Source organism: Apostichopus japonicus, chromosome 23, assembly GCF_037975245.1.
Source record: "Apostichopus japonicus isolate 1M-3 chromosome 23, ASM3797524v1, whole genome shotgun sequence".
Classification (NCBI taxonomy): domain Eukaryota; kingdom Metazoa; phylum Echinodermata; class Holothuroidea; order Aspidochirotida; family Stichopodidae; genus Apostichopus; species Apostichopus japonicus.
The window spans coordinates 9,250,837-9,269,340 of NC_092583.1; the positions used below are offsets into that span (position 1 = coordinate 9,250,837).

Here is an 18,504-nt window from a genome sequence, read left to right on the forward strand (position 1 = left end):
TACCTTTAAATAGTGTGTATAATTAAATTATGTTAATCATAATAAATTTAATTATAATAATATGTAACTTTTACAATACAAATAAAAATAAAAATATCTTACCCCAGGCTTCATTAGAGTAAAAAAGAAGCCAAAAGATTATCGTGAATGAACGTAAGTGAGGTAAATATTTCTTTATGGTACAACAAGTCTGTTGTAAAAGTACTCAATATGCGAGAGCAGAGTATAGTGTCATGAATACAGCCAGGACAGTTAACTAACTGTGCATTCAGTGCAAAGCATTAATTGACATTGGTATATTAACCCCGTCGTCGTGAATCCACGCATTTAGGAGATTATTACAGCAGAGTATTATATTTGATTATTTGCCTAACTGTAGTATGCTTTCCACTCACTATTATGCAAGTTGGCTAAGAATATTCGTTAACATTGGGCATATATGTGCACAACTCATACATCGTTTTATTTAATGAAGACATAACCAATGCTTGTATGTATACATTGAACTACTTTAACAATTCAATATTGGCCGCATTTACCTTGTCGAGTGGATGTTCCCTTCATGTGAATGTCTATAGTCATAATATGTCTTAACATAGTAATCTTTTACTATACAACTTCAAATTAAAATATCTTACCAATGGCTTTAATATAGAGAACAAATCCAAAATATAATCTTCAATTAATATAACTGAGGTGTATATTTCTTTATGGTATAACAATTCTACTGTCTATAAGTACTCAACATGCGAGAGCAGAGTATAGTGTTTTGAATACAGCCAGACCAATTGACTGTTCATTTTAGTGAACAGCTTTAGGTGACGTCGGTATACTGCCTTCCGTCGTCGTGAATCCTCAAAGATTGGGGACCTTAATCAGGGGTTTGCACACCATTTTATTTAGTTTTAAAGAGAAATGTATCTTTCTCCTTTTCACACCCGTTACCGTCATGAGAACTCCATTTAAAATAACTATGTATCATGAGATATACAATATATCACCAACGTTTTACTTACACAATATCTTTCCCAACTATTTATGTTACTACTATCTTTAAAACTTAAGCCTTGTGTTATCAGAATATTGAATTTGATTATTCACTGAACTGTAGTATACTTTCTACTCACTATTTTGCAAGTTGGCTTACAAAGTTTGTTAAATTTGTGTATATTTGTTCACAAGTCATATATTTTTATATAACTTGAAGACGTTTCCACTGTTTGTCTGTAGATTGACTTAGTCAAAGCAATAATTTTGGCAACATTACTTTATCGAAGGAATCTTCACTTCATGTGAATGTCTTAAGACGTATTCACTTCTTTATGATTTTGATCATTTTAGTATAAGTTTTTAAATTAAAATGACTTACAAATGTCATCTATAGGGAAAACATAAGAGGAAAAATATTATCGTAAATTAACGTTACTGAAGAAATTATTTCCTCACATTAAAACAATTATGTTGTTTACGTACAAAACATGCAAGAGGAAATTAATTTCATGGATACAGACAGAATAATCAGCTGTTCATTAAATACAAGGCATTATCTGACGTTGGTGCATTACCCCCGTCAAAATGAATCAACACAGATAGGTAATAATCTTCATTGCAGGTGTATACATTATCGTTTGGAACCTGGTTACTGTCAACTCTCATATATTGTCTGTGAATAATTCTGACTCAGTTGTATAAACTTTAAGAGGAATTCATATTTCTCCTTTTTACACCCGTTACCGTCTGGAGAAGTCCATTTGTAACTCTGGATCATGAGATATACAATAAAACACTAATAAACGTTTCATTTACGCATTACCTTTCCCAACTATTTATGTTACTTCTATCTAAAAAACTTGATCCTTGTTTATTCAGATTATTGCATTTCACTATTCGCTAATTTGTAGTATACTCTCTAGTTAAACTCACTTTCATTTTGCAAGTTGGTTAACAAGATTTGTTAAAGTATATATGTTTTACAAGACACAATTCCTTTTATAACTTGAAGACGTTTCCTCTGTTTGTCTGTACATTGATTTAGTTAATGCAATAATTTTGGCAGCATTGACTTCATTGTAGGATGTTCACTTCATTTGAATGTCTATAAACGTTTTCCCTTCATAACTATTTTGATCATTTTACTATAGGTTTTCAAATTAAAATGTCTTACCTTTTTCTTCTATAGAGAGAACAAAAGAGGAAAACTATCATCATAAAGCGACGTTACTAAAGAGCATATGTCCATACGTTACAACAATTATCTTGTTTACGTATTAACCAGCAAGAGCAAAGTAATATTATTAATACAGACAGAAAATCGGTTGTCCATGAAATACAAGGTGACGTTGGTACATTATCCTGATTATTATTTATCATTATTTGTTGAACTGTAGTATACTTTATACTAATTATTTTGCAAGTTGGCTGAGAAGACGTTTAAAGTTATGTTTATATGTTCACAACTCATATATCGGTTTATCTCATAAAAAAATTAATATTGATTGTCTGTACATTGACCTAGCTAAACAATTCCATTTTGGAAGCAATTATTTTATCGACCGGGTCTTCCCTTCATGTTAATATCTTTAGACATATTACCTCTTAATATTGTCATTTTTACTATACAATTTTAATAAAGATATCTTACCATAGACTGCATTAGAGAGAACATTAGAAGCCAATTTAGTATAGTTAATTAACGATACTGAGGTATATATTTCTTAATGGTGCACGTTTATAGTTAAAGAACTCAACATGCGAGAGCAGAGTATACTGTTATGATTAAGCCATAACAATTGCCTGTTCATGTAGTGAAAAGCATTAAGTGGCATCGATATATTAACCCCGTCGTTGTGAATCCTCTAGGAAAGGAGATTATTATAGCAGATTATAATATTTCATTATGCGCTGAACTGTAGTATGGGTTTTAATCATTATTTTGCTAGTTCACCAAGAAGATTTGTTTAAATTTGGTATATATGTTCAAAACTCATACATCGGATTATCTCATGAAAACATTACCACGCCTTGTCTGTACATTGACATAGTTAAATAATTCCATTTTGCCAGCAATTATTTCATCGACCGGGTCTTTCCTTCATGTTAATATCTTTAGACATATTTCTTCTTAATAGTTTCATTTTACTATACAACTTTAATTAAGATATCTTACCATAGACTGCAATAGAGAGAACATTAGAAGCCAATATATTATAGTTAATTAACGATACTGAGGTATATATTTCTTAATGGTGCGCGTCTATTGTTAAAGAACTCAACATGCGAGAGCAGAGTATACTGTTATGATTAAGTCAGAACAATTGACTGTTCATTTAATGAAAAGCATTAAGTGGCATCGATATATTAACCCCGTTGTCGTGAATCCTCCAGGGAAAGGAGATTATTATAGCAGATTATATCAGATTATAATATTTCATTATGCGCTGAACTGTAATATGGGTTTTAATCATTACTTTGCTAGTTCACCAAGAAGATTTGTTTAAATTTGGTATATATGTTCACAACTCATACATCGGATTATCTCATGAAAACATTACCACGCCTTGTCTGTACATTGACATAGTTAAATAATTCCATTTTGCCAGCAATTATTTCATCGACCGGGTCTTTCCTTCATGTTAATATCTTTAGACATATTTCTTCTTAATAGTTTTATTTTACTATACAACTTTAATTAAGATATCTTACCATAGACTGCAATAGAGAGAACATTAGAAGCCAATATATTATAGTTAATTAACGATACTGAGGTATATATTTCTTAATGGTGCGCGTCTATTGTTAAAGAACTCAACATGCGAGAGCAGAGTATACTGTTATGATTAAGTCAGAACAATTGACTGTTCATTTAATGAAAAGCATTAAGTGGCATCGATATATTAACCCCGTTGTCGTGAATCCTCCAGGGAAAGGAGATTATTATAGCAGATTATATCACATTATAATATTTCATTATGCGCTGAACTGTAATATGGGTTTTAATCATTATTTTGCTAGTTCACCAAGAAGATTTGTTTAAATTTGGTATATATGTTCACAACTCATACATCGGATTATCTCATGAAAACATTACCACGCCTTGTCTGTACATTGACATAGTTAAATAATTCCATTTTGGCAGCAATTATTTCATCGACCGGGTCTTCCCTTCATGTTAATACCTTTAGGCATATTACTTTTTAATATTTTCATTTTACTATACAACTTTAATTAAGATATCTTACCATAGACTGCAATAGAGAGAACATTAGAAGCCAATATATTATAGTTAATTAACGATACTGAGGTATATATTTCTTAATGGTGCGCGTCTATTGTTAAAGAACTCAACATGCGAGAGCAGAGTATACTGTTATGATTAAGTCAGAACAATTGACTGTTCATTTAATGAAAAGCATTAAGTGGCATCGATATATTAACCCCGTTGTCGTGAATCCTCCAGGGAAAGGAGATTATTATAGCAGATTATATCAGATTATAATATTTCATTATGCGCTGAACTGTAATATGGGTTTTAATCATTATTTTGCTAGTTCACCAAGAAGATTTGTTTAAATTTGGTATATATGTTCACAACTCATACATCGGATTATCTCATGAAAACATTACCACGCCTTGTCTGTACATTGACATAGTTAAATAATTCCATTTTGGCAGCAATTATTTCATCGACCGGGTCTTCCCTTCATGTTAATATCTTTAGACATATTACTTCTTACTATTATCATTTTTACTATACAACTTTAATTAAGATATCTTACCAAGGACTGCAAGAGAGAGAACATTAGAAGCCAAAATATTATAGTTAATTAACGATACTGAGGTATATATTTCTTAATGATGCACGTCTATTGTTAAAGGACTCAACATGCGAGAGCAGAGTATAATGTTATGATTAAAGCCAGAACAATTGACTGTTCATTTAGTGAAAAGCATTAAGTGGCATTGATATATTAACCCCGTCTGCGTGAATCCTCTAGGGAAAGGAGATTATTATAGCATATAATATCAGATTTTAATATTTCATCATGCGCTGATCTGTAATATGGGTTTTAATCATTATTTTCCTAGTTCGTCAAGAAGATTCGTTTAAATTTGGTATATATGTTCACAACTCATACATCGGGTTATCTCATGAAAACATAACCACGCCTTGTCTGTGCAATGACCTACTTGAGCAATTTCATTTTGGCAGCAATTATTTCATCGACCGGGTCTTCCCTTCATGTTAATACCTTTAGACATATTACTTTTTAATATTTTCATTTTACTATACAACTTTAATTAAGATATCTTACAATGGACATCTGTAGAGAGAACAATTAAAGCCAAGATATTATAATTTATTAACGATACTGAGGTATATATTTCTTAATGGTGCACGTCTATAGTTAAAGGACTCAACATGCAAGAGCAGAGTATAATGTTATGATTACAGCCAGAACAATTGACTGTTCATTTAGTGAAAAGCAGTAAGTGGCATTGATATATTAACCCGTCGTCGTGAATCCTCACAGATAGGAGACCTTAACAGTCAGTCCCCAGCGATGTGAAAAGTGCTTTCTTTTCTTACAGAATATGCACGACTTTTCATGACCTCACACCTAACTAATATATAATTAGGTATAACGTGCCATTTCCGAAGATCTATTTCGCAGTCATTTACCATTTTTTATGTATGGTAATAGTTGAATTTGATAACCGGAAGGTGTAAAATCCAATCCAATATCCAAAAATTAAGGAGTGGAATGGGAATTTCGCCCGTATATTCCGAACGTAACTTAACCACTTTCGAACTTTCTTATTCAGTTATATAACTTTGAAGTGAAATTAATTTTCTCTGGTTCACACTAGAGTCCAGTTGTAACTCTAGATCATGAGTATACAACGTAACACTATTAACGTTTTATTTACACAATTCCTTTCCCAGCAATTTATGGTACTACTATCCTAAAAACTTGAGCCTTATTTTATCAGAATATTAAGTGTGCTAATTCACTGAACTGTAGTATACCCTTTTCTCACTATTTTGCAATTGGCTAACAAGCTTTGTTAAAATTTTGAAAACAAGTTCACATTTTATACATTTTTCCAAAACATAAAAACCTTTCCATGCACTGTTTGTCTGTATATTGACTTAGTAAAAAAAATCATTTTGGCAGCATTTACTTAATCGAATGGTTCTTCATTTCATGTGAATGTCTATAAACGTATTCACTTCTAATTATTTTGATCATTTTACTATAAGTCGTCAAATTAAGATATCTTACCATCGTCTTCCATAGAGAAAACAACAGAAGAAAATATAACGGTGAATTAAAGGTTACTGAAGAGTATATTTCCATAGGTTACAGCAGTTTTCTTGTTTACGTACTCAACGTCCAAGAGCAAGGTAATGTAATGAATACATCCACAATAATCGACTGTTCATTAAATACAAGGCATTAAATGACGTTGGTTCATTACCCCCGTCGTAGTGAATCAAACAGATAGGTGATAACCTTAATCACAGGTGTATTCATTATCGTTTGGAACCTGATTTACGGTCTACTCTCACATATCGTTTCACATATCGACGGGATCGCCACTTCATGTGAATGTCTATAAACGTATTCACTTCTTAATAATTAATCATATTGCAATAAGTCGTCAAATTAGATGTCTTACCGGTCATTCCTATAGAGAAATGTTTCCGTAAATTAAAGTTATTGAAGTGTTTATTTCCTTATGTTACAATAATTCTCTCTTTTAAACTACACAACATGTGATAGAAGAGGATACTTTTATAAATACAAGCAGAAACAAGAGGCTATTTATTTAGCGGAAAAAAACATTACGATACGTTAGAACATTACCGAGTAGGTGCACTTTTCCTTTCCTATTTATCGCCTGTATCTTACATCAGAGACAACTGAAGTTATCTACATTCTTCCTACTCTGACTTTAAGCTGACATCTTTGTATTACTATAAACCTTTAGTGTCATATACGATGAGAGGAACCTTTCTAGGTCTGAATAAGTGAATAAGTCGAGGTTCTATGCGACTGCCGCTAGCTTCGTGTGCGTGATTCATTTTAAAACCTTGTGCAATGTTTCAGCAGATTATTACATTCGCTGAACTGTAGTATATACCTTTTGTTCACTATTTTGAAAGTTGGTTAAGACTATATTTAGTTTTATAACAATTTTCTTGTTCAAGTGGTCAACATTTGATATCAAACAGATACCGTTATAACAACAGCTAACACAATTAGCCATTCCGTCATAACAAAGCATTGACAACAGTACCTTAAAGCTGAGGTTTATACATACTTGGTGTTTGAATATATGGTGAGAAAATCTACAATAACTTTGCTTTGTCCATGTTTTAAGGTATTTTCATTACCATTAACACAAATTATTCACAAGCCTGCACAAGCCTGCACAAGCCTGCACATCCCTGCACGATGTCATAAACACAATCCTGGACAATGCCCTGAGAACAGTGCTTCACCATCATGCGCAATCCTGTGCAATGCTATGAAAATAATCCTGCACAATGCCATTAACACAATCCTTTACAAAGCCATGAACACAATGCTTCAAAATGACGTCAAATAAAAGCCAGCATATGACCTTTGTTAACTTACTGCAAGATTCCGGAGCTGTAGATAATCCGAAAAGAGTTACATCGTTATATTTTCATTATGAGGTCACAGTGCATTGTTACAAGACCAACGACGGAAATATAATTTAAAACAATTAATATGAAACGTATTCAATACAAATATAAAAGACATTTCGGGGCGCCTTAAAGCATTATTTAAACTTTCCAAACATAGTTCAATGCATTATATCATTAAGTATCCAACATTCAATAATCGAATTCTCACACAATTTAATATGATCTTGTTTTATTAACTAAAAATACGCACATATTTCGCAGAGTTGACGGAAATCTAATTGGAGCAAAGAAAATATAAGAATGGCAAAATAATCATTCCAATTTACTTTCCAAATATTCCATATAGTTATTACGCCGTGTAGACCATTTTCTGTTTTTTGCTCAACATAATGAACTTTTGAAAATAAATAGGATCGTAGAACTGTATTTCAGGGTTTTGCGCAGCTGAGACGTGACATCACAAACAGAGCCAGCAAACTGAAATACCATTAAGTCGTGTGATAGATCCAGGAATTCTTCAACATAATGGGTCCTTTGAATTAAAAGTTCGAAACGCTGTTTTTTCCTATCGACATTATTAGCATCATTGCTTGGAATCTTAACAGTGACATTGTCAAAATATTAAATTATATGGAATGTGGTATGAATAAGAAATGCTGCAATAAAATATTTGCTTATTATTTCATCTCCCTACTTTAATGTATAGGGAGAAAAGATATTGTACTTCACCCCACAACACTAATGTGTGGAAGTGTGAGTGGGTGGGTTGGTGCGCGCGTATCTGTGAGTGAGTAAACCTGTGTTGTCAACTCCGCCTAGACCGTAAGTCAAATCATGTACAATCTCGGTGGGTAGCTACTTGACCATGTAAAATCGTGCTTTTGTGATTGATGACGTCATAGGTCACACGCCCAGAGGTCAAAGATGAAGACACATAAAAATTGGTTTTTAGCCATTTCCTGCTTGTCAACATATATGTAAAATGCAGCAAACCACACGAAATGTAGAGAATGATGAAACGAATATTATAATATAACAGATTTAAGTGTTTAGGTTCGATAACAAAGGTCAGTTGAGGTGAAAGGTCAATTTGGCCTAATAATAGCAACCAGATGCATTCAGAAGAAACCCAACAATCACAACCGTCATTGAAGGGTGAGATCTGCAACTCCATCGATTGCCCTCTCGTTTCTTATTATTTGGAATTCCTGAAAGCGACAATAAATACTAACTTCATGAGGAAATGAAAAAAAAATACATTGATATTTCTGAATTCATTCTTTGTTATGAGTAGGAGGTGGTAAGGTTTTTGATTTAATATAAAGTGTAGTTTGGTATTGTCACAAAGACAATTTCCATTACAATCGATGTAACTTTTTTAGTGAACTTGTAGCTGTAGTGTCGTCGTACTATCGTAGGAATGGATGAAAGCACCATTGGATAGAAAAAATAAAAGACATAATCATGAGTAACATACCACAACCTGCACCTGTAACGAAGGCCGCAATGAAAAAGAACACAAACGTTATAGTTTTATCGTTATTGTTAGAGCTACCGTAAGTAATATTACGCTAAACTTTTAAGTGGAAACATTTAATTGACTTCACACATTAAGAAAAATATGTGGTAAACGTGGTACCAGAGTAAAAGGGTGCCCCGTGGTAGGGACTTCACAACTTAAGTATAAAAAAAAACATGAGCAATGACTGCAACGTTAAGTTCAAGGGTTACAATGACAAATATTGTTTCGTTCAATGCGGGGTAATGAATGAAGGGTGTACGTGAATATTACAACTGTTCAAGAATAGTATTTGCGACTCAATTCGTGTGATGCCGTCTTAAATATTCAATTTAATGAAAAATCTGATTACCTGAGCATGGTCCGCAACTTTCATACAACTCTGTAAGGACCAAATTAAACAGGTGTCACCATCATCATCGTCATCGTCATCGTCATCATCGTCGTCGTCGTCATCGTCATCGTCGTCATCGTCATCGTCATCGTCATCGTCATCGTCATCGTCATCGTCATCGTCATCGTCATCGTCATCGTCATCGTCATCGTCATCGTCATCGTCATCGTCATCGTCATCGTCATCGTCATCGTCATCGTCATCGTCATCGTCATCGTCATCGTCATCATCATCATCATCATCATCATCATCATCATCATCATCATCATCATCATCATCATCATCATCATCATCATCATCATCATCATCATCATCTTCGTCGTCATATTCTTCATCATTTACCTTTACACCAACGGGGATCTGCGAGAATCACCGAAAGAGATAGAAAGAACGCAATATTACGATGTACCAATTTAACTTAAAGGAATTGTCTTCTGTAAGATTCTGATACATTGTCCTCATAGTTCCTATTTTTCATTTTCTAACCTTGTGAAAATTGTCCCCATTAGACGTTCTCTTCTTGTAGACATCTGTTTTTTCAAATTCACCAGCTTCTCACCAAAAGCGCCGTTTGTTCGAACGCATCAATTTGGTTATTGACGTAGTGTAGGCAAAAATAGGCAAAACGAGCGACTTGAAGTTAGCCCTCCCATTTCCTCAGCAAATAAACTCTCGCGTGTTAACGCACAGGTGTTTGCCTATTATATATTACGTACACATCGCGAACGTATACAACCTACCATGCCCATTTGGTATACGTACATAGCGTTGCACATAATACACTCTCACACTCAAACCACAGTTTATTAACTGTTCTTCGAAATCACTGAAATAAAATTCATGGATCAACTTTACAGTAAAAAGAAACTTGAAAAGTATTTAAGTCACCGACAAATGAAACTTTGCGGAATCGATAGCAGAGCAGAATGTAGTATCGAGAAGCTTAGGCTTCGCAGAACTGTCAGATTGTAAACGTTAGAGTAGCCACCTTTCGAACAATCTTTGCGTTGGAGCTGGACAGCGCGATGTATAAACAACAAAGAGTCTGCTGTTCAAACTTATCCTGTGTTACACAAAAATCACGAAATCCCAGATGCACTACATATATGACGGCTTAACGATTTTTTAAAACGTATATAATTTATAAGAAATTTAACCGAAAATTAGGGAAGAAATTAATCTGTATTCAAACGCGGTTTATATTGTGATCACTGTAGGAACTCCATGGAGCGTGGGTTATGTCGCAATCTGCATTTGCGAAAATGACGGCACGTTCTGTACTGTTGAAAGTATACTTGACATATCCATCCTACACGAAAAAATTCTCTGTCAAACGCAACATAAGCGTTCTCATATTTTGAAAACATGTTTGAACTATTATTTATCGTTTTCAAGGTTACTTCTAAGGGCTACCAGACACTTCTTTTATGGACATTAATTTAAATACGTATCAATATTTGGTTTATCGCTCGTACAGACTATGTATACAAGTATTACCTTTGTCATGAATTCAATATCATTATTTTACACCACCTTAGAAGATGTGTTAACATTCTATCCAGGAAGGAAATTCACAATATAATATTGAAAAAGATAATATATATATGCAAGACTTGAAATTTAATAACATATTTAGCAATGTTATATATATATATATATATCTTTTGTTTTCGAATCATCAAACCGTCTACTTTCAAATGATAAATTTAAATATCTATACTAATAATAACATTATTAAAAAGACTTAACGTACTTAAGTCACAGAGTTTGTATATGTCTGTCAGAATCAAGAGGAAAACAAATTAACAATTAAACCATAACAAATAGTATTCTTTTGAAACATTTCAAAATTATATTAGATTATATATTGGAGGGTGGGGTGGATCGGGAGAGGGTGGGGTAAGGAAATAAACCATTTGATTGAAGCCTCCAACGTTTAAGTTTGCGAGATTTATATGAAAGGCAACATTCGAATTCGATATCCATTGCTTCTCCTGCACTACGCCCAGCCACACACATGGAGCACAAGGTATTATTTAGTAAATTTACATAATAAAAAAATGTGAACTGCACATCAACCCCGACTCCATTCTGCAGAATTTCCCAATAGCAGACTGACTAAATTAATCGATTTGGTTTTTACTCTTTGGCTACTTCTAATAATAGCGTCCTTGTGTTTAAAATTTACTGCAGAGCTTCTGATTGGTTCGCAACCTTTTAAATTCATATTTAATGAACCGTTGGGTATTTCGTTTACTAGTGTAGTAGAATACAGTATGCTTAAAGGCACGACATTTTCCAACACGACAATGTCATATAGGTTGAGTCACACTTAACGTATGATTACTTTAGGCAAAATTTAAATCTTCATACGTTATAGAAAAGAAAAGAAAAAGTTAAGAGATAATATTTTTTGGCGCAAGCTGTTGCATATTTCACAATATTTAGTTTAATAAATTCTAATTCTCTGGTGGTCCCTTAAGGCTAGATTGATAATGACGTCGGGAAGAGCATGTCTGAAATTTGATAGTGAAGCCATTGTTTTACAAATTCTAATAGCCTAACGAAAATATGTTCTTTTGACATTATACATAGAACACCCTCTAGTGATATCCAACATAATAGTTCTTGAGTGCATTGTGGAATGTTATTTGAGTTGATGAAAGCCTTATGTTTTCCTTTTGAGCTTTGTGTTGCATCTGAGAAACTGACCTGATGATCTGTTAGACTAAATATACCAGTTACTTTAATCGATGATCCTCGTGATTTTTAGAGGCATATTTTTAATTAAACAGTGCACAGAAATACAACATGGAGTGACAATGGAGCTTTTTAACGAACTGTAACCTATCAACATGAAATATCTGCCTAAAGTCATTTTTCAAACAAAGAAAGCGACTACAAATACCATCAATTGATATTAACATACCGCATTCCTCCTGCGGACCTGTAGACAGTTGGAAAAAAAAACATGGAAAAGGGAATGTTTTGAAGTCATCGCTATACAACTATGCAATCACATTGCTAATACAATTCAACAAAACCTACTGTTCATTATAAATTATACGACATTAATTTACACACAATGCAAAAAATACTTGTGGAATTAAATTGAAGTAAAGAAATGATAAGCTTATTATTGTGAATTCATACTATTCAGGGTGAAGAATACAAATGAGGAAAAATAGCTGTGGTGGGGGTAGATTTAGATGATATGTAACGAATATAACGGTTACCGAGGTTATTACTATACTAGTATACGGCGGACACAATTAACAATTAAAGTGGGTATCTACATGTACGCTGTGTAATATGATTGCACATTTTTCAAGCATCTCTACTTTTCTACTTTTGAATATTTTTCATAAAAACCGCCAAAGCAGCACTTTATCAATACATTTTTTCTACTGTTCAAGAAAATGGTATACTTTTAACTGTCATGATTTATTTCTCAACAAACGCATTTAGCAAGGAAAGAAAATGAAAGAGTGGACCATTTATTGACAAGAACAGCACTTCTCATTTATTTGCAGGAGGCTCTTTTCCTTCTCTTTGTTAAGAAGGCTTTGGGTGGGGTGATGTGAATTACCAAACTCATGTCATGAATGAAAACATATACGCAGATAATATACGCACTTTTTAGGCAGCTTAATGGGAACTCTGTTAGGATCAAGACAAAGAGTGATACAGAATAATTGTAACAGTTCACATTTAAAATATTTCATTCTCCACTTTCATGCTATCATGTATGTTATTATTTTGAATATTCTAAATACCAAAATTTATATTAAGTTTTCCAAAGTTTTAATATCAACTTAAAACAACTGCATGATCGGCTATCAATGGGTTTCTATAGAAGCCATTTTCCCACGTTGGTATGCTCGTAATGATCAAAATGACCCCTGACCTTTGAACCTATGTAGGCACTAGATCCAATGACCGGGTACATACTAAGTGTTTGAAGTTAACCGATGGTGAAGGAGTAGTTCGCGAAACGACACTTCTCCCTAATGTAGGCCATACGTTGTTATGACAGTATAGGTACAAAATCATTGGTTAGACGTGAAACGTTAATAAAAAAAAACATCTATTTGGTCATGACACGTACACCAAAATGACCGAAATCCTCAAACCCATCTACGATATTGGAGTATAAACGTTTACATAACAATAACACGTCGAAAGCCACATGATCAATGGAGTGATCAAAGATCAAGGTAGGTTAGATTCATGCAAGAAAGAATGTGGCGAACTACTCCTCATTTCTAAACCTCAACCTTGATTGTTGAGTGTATGACAATCGATGTGTCCCCAGATGGAAGTGGTCACATACCCAACTGTGGCCTGCAACTCCATGGATTACCTATTTCTTACAACCTTTTAAAATGATGAGAATGTTAGCAAGGCATACCCTAGTGAAAGTGAACAACATCATCCACCATTCCCAACCACACCCCACACCTCCCTTTTCACTTTCGTCCCTCCATGTTCCGCCTGTCTCCACCTCTCTCCACCTCTCCACCTCTCGCACCACCCCTCTCTCTCTCTCCACCTTGTTTATGTCCTAGCACGCTTCCTTTTTCACAATATTTTAACATATGACTTCGTATCCTGACTTGGACAAACTTGTGTGTATAGTATATAGTGGAAGATCACCATATACTGTTATATCAAAGGAGCGTTTACATTTTTAACTTTTAAATATTGACGTTTCACTGACTTGTCAACTTGGCAACGAAAATAATCAAACCAAACGAGCATACGTGAGCAAAAACGGTTTTTATGTAACCATTACATACATTGCATACATACGATGTGTAAGTTGTAATCCATAAACCCTTGCGGGTGTCTCCCACAGTTGTGGTCGCTTAAGCGTCGTAAAACATAACTGCTGATTATTATCATTAGTATGAGAATAATATAGAGAATTAAGTGAATACGTACTTATGCAATCACTCGCATAGCAGCCAGTCAGTGTGATCCATAAGAACGCGTACAGTTTCATGATTGGTTTTGTCGAATAGTACGTCGACCTGTAATAAATCAAAAAATAAATCAAAAGTGGAATCCGAATGAGAGATAAAGAGTCGGTACCAAGAAATTTGAAAGGAGAATGTCTACAAATAATGATAATTAATAACTTAGTCTACTGATTAATCAATGCAGATCAAGCAATTAATATGAAAAATATTATCCACGTCATATTGAAACAAACATACATCAGGCATATTAATTTGTCAAGTAGAAAACCACAAAATTTTACATAAAAGCAAAGAAGGTATTACTAGTATGTAACAAGTGTTTTGAAAGACATATAAGGAAAAGTGAATCTGTATTTGAGTGTGTGTGTGTGTGTGTGCTGGGGGGGGGGGGGGGGGTATCTGCGTGTGTCCATGTCTAAGCCTGACAAGTGGCGATATGGGAAATTCTTGTCACCAAACAATAGCGAACAATAGTCATGGGGTTGTATATTTAAAGAGTTGTATAAGAAAGTAAATGGCATTGCTTGTATAGCTAATTCAATACAAAACATGTTTTGGTTTGAATGTGTATGGAGAGGTGGGGGGGGGGGGGTTCGTTTGTATGTGTGTGGAGAGGATGGAAGCTGGTGGTGGTGGCAGGTTGAACTGGTCACATCATTCAAATTTAATGAGGACTTAGATTATGATCTTTCATGGGCAAAACATCGACAGGAAAGCCCACATGGCTCAGTGTATTAATTTTAGCCTATACTACGACGATTGTAATCCACCAAGTAAAGGATTTCTCAAAAAGTAGGGAGAAGATATATTCGGGTGCCAATTCATTGAATTCACTCGAAATATTAATAAATAATAATAAAAATGACGTTTGGCAATATATGTTGAATTGTTTGTAGTATATGTGATGGGAAATGTGCAAATATAAAACCACACTGCATTTGAGAACCTCGTGTAAATTGTTAATCACTGATCAGTGAATGTTTGAATTCACTGATCGAAAGATCTATATAGCTGCTGTCCTATCTAAATATCTACTGTGTTGGTGGTGTATGTTTGCGCAATAAGTATCACCTAATACGATGTTGCCAACAGTAAACATACTAAACTATTGGAGACCGTCCTTAAGTTAAATGGATTCTGATATTATGGAACAATACAGATGATTTATTTACAAACTTGAAAACACCTGGTGTAACTTCAATCAACCCGTGTAGTATTCACATAAATGTATCTGACGGAACAGATGGATGCAGCTGTATACCGATTTCGCTTATGTCAGTAAGCCTTTAGTACTTACTTCAAACAGTCTTGTCTCAAGAATTGAATGTTAAAATGTTTTGTTGTTTTTCTTCATTTACAATCATTTGTAGTTTATTACACATTTCAATTTACCTTATTGGTGAAGACTATATTATACAACCTGTTTGCCTAACAAATACTACACAAATATAGGTTTAATAAGTGATCGTTACCATGGATAGCTGTAAACTAGTGGAATGCGATGTTTCTCTCATCACCTCTCCTTTAACCCCCAACCCCCTCTTCACTCTCTCTGATTAAAAATTAGATGATTTTAAGAATTATTAATACACTTTTTACACTATATTATAGCCTACAACCTGTTTGCCTAACGAATACTACACAAATTTAGGTTTAATTAGTAATCGTTTCCATGGATAGTTGTAAACTGTCTCTATAGTGGAATGCAATGTTTCTCTCATCACCTCTCATTTAACCCCCCCCCCCCTCTCCCTTCTCTCTGATTAAAAATTTAATTTAATAATTATTTAATACATCATTCCTATTACTATTGCCTACTATTTATAATTCATAATATTCACTAACTATAACTTTGATGATTGTTAATATATCATGCATCATTATTATTACTATAGTCTACTATTTAGAATTCATGGGATTCACTAATTATAACTTTGATGATTGTTTATATGTCGGTTTAATGCATCATTCTTATTACTATGGCCGACTATTTATAATTCATAAGATTCACTTATTATAACTTTGTTGATTGTTAATATTTCTGTTTAATGCATCATTCTTATTACTATGGCCTACTATTTATAATTCATAGGATTCAATAATTATAACTATTAAGATTTGTAATATGTCGGTTTAATGCATCATTCCTATTACTAAAGCCTACTATCTAAAATTCAAAAGATTCACTAATTATAATTTTGATGATTTTTAATATGTCGGTTAATGCATTATTCTTATTACTATAGCCTACTATTTAGAATTCAAAGGATTCAATAATTATAACTTTGATGATTTTTAATTTGTCGGTTTAATGCATAATTCTTATTACTATAGCCACTATTTAGAATTCAAAGGATTCAGTAATTATAACTTTGATGATTGTTTATATGTCGGTTTCATGCATCATTATTATTACTATGGCCGACTATTTATAATTCATAAGATTCACTTATTATAACTTTGATGATTGTTAATATTTCTGTTTAATGCATCATTCTTATTACTATGGCCTACTATTTATAATTCATAGGATTCAATAATTATAACTATTAAGATTTGTAATATGTCGGTTTAATGCATCATTCCTATTACTAAAGCCTACTATCTAAAATTCATAAGATTCACTAATTATAATTTTGATGATTTTTAATATGTCGGTTTCATGCATCATTCCTATTACTAAAGCCTACTATCTAAAATTCATAAGATTCACTCATTATAACTTTGATGATTTTTAATATGTCGGTTTCATCCATCATTATTATTACTATAGCCTACTATTTAAAATTCATAAGATTGAATAATTATAACTTTGATGATTGTTAATATGTCGGTTTCATCCATCATTATTATTACTATAGCCTACTATTTATAATTCATAAGATTGAATAATTATAACTTTGATGATTGTTAATATGTCGGTTTAATGCATCATTCATATTACTAGTCTACTAGACGATTGGAAATATGTTCGTATTATTGAAAAATAGCGTGTTTCAAGTTTCAACTCAAAATGTCCAAGTCATATTATTCTTTTGTTGATGTTTGTACTGTGAGTATTTGGAAGTTTAATTATAAAAACTATATATGCCAATTCAGCGAGAATCTTACAATGTCATGTTAAAGCCATCTCTTCGATCTGAAATGTCAGTTAAATTTATAATCATAAAAGACAATACAGAAGAAGTGCTTTTCGTCTGTGTTATTTACTCAGAACAGTAATGCTTACGAAAATAGTGTCGTTTTTACAGTGATTTAATATTACTGGTACTTTGATATTATAAAAGGGATATTTAACAAGTACATAAAGGCAAACGTTTCTAGTTGATATAAAAAAGTGAGTCGTAATATTGCCATCAAAAATGTTTATATCGATTAAGAAGTGAATAATTTGTGTGTTTTGTTATACTGCCTATTTGCTTCTTGAAATTCAAGTTCAATTCTTACAATTTATGCAGGATCATTTCCCCTGTTCCTACTTACTATATGGAATGAAAATATTGATTTATCAACTCCTCAAACTATTTAATAATCACATTTTGTTGCTAATTTTATTTAATCTTTATTTAAATTTTTAAAACTTACCTCAAATATAAGGAGCTGTAATTTCTAGGTGAAGGAAAGTCACAATTTGCTTAATTCCAAGAGTATTACGCAGTAAGGTTTTGTAAGTTCTGTAACGTATGCTTGTTCTTTAATATATATCTACTATTACCAAATCTATTTATAACCTGTGTCGTCAGCAAAGCAAAGTAAGAACGTCAAATTAGATTGGCAAATAGCCTAATCATACGATTATGAAAATATGATTTGGAAATGAAACAATATTTGTTTTTCCGTTACCATAACAAAAATTTAAAAAAAATATTTGGAATAAATATACAAAGTGTCTGTCAAACTTGGTAGGTTAGGGTGCAGTAGTGGGTGAGAT

General features: G+C 33.0%; 1 long non-coding RNA gene across 1 annotated transcript; it reads right to left on the reverse strand.

The window, feature by feature from the left end:
* Nucleotides 1-13,222: 13,222 nt before the first annotated feature.
* On the reverse strand, nt 13,223-18,275 carry LOC139964731 (uncharacterized). Its single transcript, XR_011792074.1, has 3 exons — nt 18,159-18,275; nt 14,536-14,624; nt 13,223-13,251 (listed from the first exon to the last, which is right to left on the reverse strand). It is a non-coding gene; the product is annotated as an uncharacterized lncRNA (long non-coding RNA).
* Nucleotides 18,276-18,504: the final 229 nt, after the last annotated feature.